The sequence below is a fragment of the Dreissena polymorpha genome, chromosome 1 (assembly GCF_020536995.1).
Source record: "Dreissena polymorpha isolate Duluth1 chromosome 1, UMN_Dpol_1.0, whole genome shotgun sequence".
NCBI classification, from domain to species: Eukaryota; Metazoa; Mollusca; class Bivalvia; order Myida; family Dreissenidae; genus Dreissena; species Dreissena polymorpha.
In genome coordinates this window covers 2,175,305-2,180,914 of record NC_068355.1, presented here as the reverse complement: position 1 = coordinate 2,180,914, position 5,610 = coordinate 2,175,305, and the positions used below count along the sequence as shown (strand labels likewise).

At 34.0% G+C, this 5,610-nt stretch overlaps 1 long non-coding RNA gene across 1 annotated transcript; it reads left to right on the top strand.

The window, feature by feature from the left end:
* Positions 1–369: 369 nt before the first annotated feature.
* LOC127868633 (uncharacterized) lies at positions 370–1,963 on the top strand. Its single transcript, XR_008044210.1, has 3 exons — positions 370–425; positions 809–891; positions 1,886–1,963. It is a non-coding gene; the product is annotated as an uncharacterized LOC127868633 (long non-coding RNA).
* The last annotated feature ends 3,647 nt before the right edge of the window (positions 1,964–5,610 follow it).

Sequence of the window (5,610 nt, the reverse complement as noted above, 5' to 3'; positions counted from 1 at the left end):
ACGCGTTGCATTCCCATCAAGTTCGCTGGTTTGACAACGCGGTAAGAATGCTTCAAATTCGTTTAGCACAGATGCGTTTCTCATTAAATCAAATGCAAGAATTAAATAGAAGTTGCAGCAACATTTTATTTTTGATTAAAAATAATGCGCCTTCTTAAGTGGGGTTTACACAATGGTTTTCAAAACAAAGTCTAAAGGGTCAGCCTTATTTTATTTCTGTCGCTGAGCAACTGTCTTTTTTATAACCTCTCTTTTATTATGTTCTGGTTCATCGGTATATTTTATATCGATTGGAGTTTACATTTGTGATTTTATTATAACGTTAGACGCAATTTTTAGGTAATGTTTTGTATCTTTTATTTCATTGTAGTCAAACATGCTCCTGATTTTGGGCATTTTCTTCGCTTTGGCTAGCTATAGCTGTGGTAAGTTATATTTCAGAAATAAAACTAACGGTCTTTATATGACCATAGAAGATCACTATGTCCTTGTGAAATCCAGTGTTGATGTTTTAATTTATATTTGTTTTAATACAATTGGAATAAAGAGCCTAAATACTTACACATGTATGAGTGACTTTTGATTTAACAGCCACGTGTCATTTTCACACGGATACACTCAAACATGTATATGTAAGATGAAAATATGACACATTTGATATTTCGCCTTGACTTTTGACAAAGAATTTAGGCCTAGGGACGGAGGTCATGTGTGCGCACACTCTCTCTCAATTCACATAATGATGTCGTTCTTCGATCAAACGTGTAAATGATGCCTCATGATAACACATTTTTCGCATATTTCGTAGTAAACTGTTTGTCTTGCCTGCACTGCACGGACATCCAGAATCCTCGCCACTGTAAATATGTCACGGCTTGCCAATTAGGGGAGGTAACTATATTTTAGCCTCGTTCTGAATAAACTGGGCTTAATTTATGTTCGTTAAGTGTCGTCACAGATAACCCTGTGCGGGCCGTATTGGCTGATCAGGGACGACACTTTCCATCTTAACTGGATTTTCGCTTTAAAGAAACTTCTTTAAAAACATCAAAGCAAACAGTTTCGTGCCTGATCAGCTTGTGCGGACTGTTCATGCTTATCTGGGATGAAAGCGTACGCACATCAATTAGGCCCGTTTCCACAGATGGCGGTTGATATTATTATTACATATATCGATCAAATATAGCAGCTAATAACCACGTACCAATGGTTTTGAAAATACAATGCTTTGCTTTGTCCGTTAAATATTTTTGGTTTACTTCATCATTTCACAACCGGATTTAAAGTAATGTCATACGAAACCCGGTTAGTTATACACGGCGCACGATATAAACAGATTTAAATGACGCATTGTCGTGCTATGTATCGTTTTGTCGCATAAATAAACACATTGTTTCATTTATAAACAATAACACAATACAAAATAATAAACAACCATTAACGAAGATCACGATGACCGTCATTCAGATTAGACAGCTGTGCACCTGATCGTTCTACTTCTTATCTCAGTGAGCATATTGTATATGTTCGAATGCATTAATTTGTATAATATTACGAAGTAAGAAAAAAAAATGTTTGCATTATTCAATATAGCCACAGCAACTCCCCAGCTAATGAATAAAGTTTAAAAAATGGATCCAAGTTCCTAGCTACGTCCGTTTTGGCTTAATCCCCCCATATTCACATATAGATAGGTCCTGAACCAAATATGATATGATATGTCTCGTTTTTTTCGAGTCAACATAGCGCATGCATTGAAATTACATGGCGTCAACATCGAGTCAACACACGAATTTATATATATAAATATATATATATATATATATATATATATATATATATATATATATATATATATATATATATATATATATGTGTGTTGTAGGTTTGTCTTATTCACCAGAAAACTAACGTCTTTGGGGATGTGATGTTTGACCTGGGTTGTATACGCGCATCGGTAGGTCGAGAGCAACTTGTATTGTAAATTTAATTTAACATGCTACAAAAGTGGTATCCATAAAATAAGTTCATGACTGTTGCTAGTAAGCGAGCCTTTGGAGAACTTACTTGCGAATGTCCTGTTAAATAAAACTTTTGTTTGAAACGTCATATTCATTTTTATTGTTTTGAATGAATAAAGCTTTTTTAGTTTAACAAACATATTTGAACAGTCGTTTATTAAAGTGATTTTATTATATTTTGTATGGGCGCCTTATAAACAAAACAACGTTTGTTCTATTAACGAATATAAAGGAAGTTTAAACGTTGAACATGCTTAAGATAAACATATTCGTAATAATAGTTATTTGAACTAAAACAAGGAGGAGCATCTGATAAATAATACCACTAAAAAGGTTATGTTTAATTTTAACAAATGTACGTCAATGGTAACGTCATTAAATAGTCATTCAAAAGCAAACATAACTTTCGTATACCGTCGCCATTGCAGGCGTGTTCAAACCGTTCTCATGGCAACAACGCGTGTGACCAATACTGCAATACAGACTTATGTAATTCGGCTGGATGTGGACAACCCGGTAGGATGTTTTGCGTTCGTTTAATGAATTTTTTTGTGTAAACTAAAGAATGCGTCGCTTATAAATAAGACGTATGGTAGAATATCACAAAACAAAGCGTCTATGAGGAAGATATGCATTCACAATTATTTACTGTATTTGGTTTTATTATATTCATTTGTATTCATTCATCTCTTAATTTGTTAGATTTTTCGCCTAAAAAAATGTTGAATGTACAAAAAACGCAAAGAAACATCTAATAAGAACACATGTCAAATGCCACAAATTACCATAAATGTACTTTGCTATGCAATTAAGTTATTTCTTTTAAACAGGATATCCACACAATCGCGGTCCAATATCTACAGTTGTTCATCCCAAACCACCGAAGGAAACTGTCATAAAATTGACTTTTGTGGAAGCCACGAGGTGCGCCTTCATATGAATATAGTTCTGTTCAAATTTCAAATTGTGTACTCGAAACTGTAACAACTGAACCATAATTCTAAAATAGCATACAAGTAAGATTATTGTAATGTGCTTCAATCGAAAAGCTACACACTTTTTCCAGGTGCATGTCTACATTATAAAGGCTGCGTAGCTGCCAAGATTATTACGCGAGTAATAAATAACGCACTGCGCAATTACTATTGATTAGTGATATTTTTTAACAGCCGTATGTGAATCAGCTACAAAATATCTTTTTCTTAAGAAGCTGAATTACGAATGTACCACATGGCACATGGTGACGTGTAAAGCGATATTAAGTTTTATGTGCCCGTTTGTATATTGCCTATTTTTCAGGTATGCACGATAGACGCAGAACGCGAGTTTGGAGACAATGTTTACACATCTCAGTGCGCCGTTTCGGCGGTAAGTTAATGGAAACACACGATTGCAAAATGCTTTCTTTGTTGCCGATGTTCTCGAAAATCACGCAATCTGAATCGTACAATGATCGCAACAGCAAATATATCACTAATAAACTGATCGATAACGCCATTTTTTTTTATAATAAGGTCAAATTTAAAAGCTATAAGAGTCTACCTCGCATGTGTTTCACCGATGTCTGAATTCATGGCACCACATGAGTCCACGTTAAAAACACAGCATGGTGCATCTCAATCTCCACGCAGATTTGTCGTTCCTTGCTCTCACATACAATTTGATCCAGCTATGCTGGTTCCCGTCAAATCTCTGCGCGGAGGTTTGGTGCATCTATGCTCTACACACCCAGTTTGGCATTACCCTTACGCAATTGATGCAATTTCAAACTTGAACGTCCATGCTTTATTCCTTGCAAAGTTTATGTAAAGACATCAGAAAAATAATTCGAATTAACCTCTGAGACATCACAAGTGAGGTTTTAATCCGTTACTTTCCAGTTTGTTTCTTAAACGAATTTTCAGAATTCTAATGTCCACTTTTAACAGTAACCATTCTTGTAGACTGTAATGCTTCGAACTCGTGATTTAACGCCTATGAATCTTTACTCATTCTATCACAAACTATAAACGCGTTTGTTTTAAGAATTTTATTTTTTATGTGTTTTGTTTCGTTTTGAATGAATGCTCAATGGAAAAGTTGTTTCAGTTTTATTGCAATATGGAAAAAATAAAGGTTTTTGCACAGTTTTGAAAACATTTCGGGCTTTGCTTTTCATGTTGAATTAATCTTTATTCTCACAGATGCATTTACCGATTATACAAACTCTTGCATTATTTAAACTTTAAGAGAAATATAAACATAAATTTACGATTATAAATACTAACATGGCATAAATAGAAACAAAAGAATCATTAATGTTTAATGACACAGTCAGAATATACTGATATAGAACGATTTGTGTAATTCATTAAAGTTCACAAATTAATCCGAAAATTGATAAGTTGCAAACCTGCATTTTTAGATCCCGCCTTTTTATACAGAAGTGTATCCGCTGATCGGCTGGTGAAAACCGCCGAAACCTCTTGTTAACCATTTTCGTTTTTTTAAGAATGAACATTTTAATCGGTTTTATCTATGAGCCGCTTTTTGTTTTAATAAATTCCTGTTTGCTAAACAAATATTAACCAAAATCGAATTTCTATAAGAGGATTAAAACCCGCCCTGTAAAGCAACATATTGTTTCTGAAATAAGATATCCTAGGTAATTCAGCGTGCTTCAATATTGACTTTGCAGAAGGTAAATACGCAAGCATATGAGGCCTAGTGTAAAATTGCAAATTTGGCAACAAAAACGTGAAACGATTGAAATGCAAGTGTAAAATGTAATTAATTCCTTATTGAAGTATTGCGAAGAACACAAGACGGAAGTTGCAGCAATTATCGGCAGGTCTGTCTTGGATGATACGAGATCAATAACGGAAACCACATGCCGCCGGTGTTGCGATAAAGATCTTTGCAACAGTTATTGCTGTACGTACCTCTTCAAGTTCAAACGTTTTATGTATGTACCTATAAATTCGTCCGATGTAAATTTTGATAATTTATATTCTTGCAAAGAGCATTTTTTATGAGTTAACAATATTATTTGACATGTTATTAATAATGCAAATGAATAAGGCACCAACACTAGCATCTTTGAATTCAACAAACATAAACATTAACATTTTCCTATATTAAAAACAATTCCTTCTAATTTTGACCAATTTTAGTAATGTTAGTATATAATTGTTTTATAAGATATAAAAATACTTAAAAATGTCATTTGGATACCAATAGCGACAATTTCCCCATCTTTTGAGGAGAAACACAAGCCTTGTACGATGTAAGACCTCTTTTTTGTCCTATTTGACCGTACACAATAAAAATGTTGGCCTTTTTTGTTTCCAATTGGACATTTGCTACATGGGATATGCATGTCGTCCAGAAGATTTTACCAGAATGAATATCGGGACCAAATCAGATAAGAATCAGATATGGACTTTTTTGTTTTAGTGTTGAAAAAGGCCATATCCAGAATGTATTGGTTGTCAGCCATTTTTAACCAGATTTTAATGACCTGCCCCTCCTTGAATGTAACACGCTGATTTTTCTGGTGAAAGAGCAAACACGTATTAAAACTGTTATTGTATAGCAATCAGTTATTTGA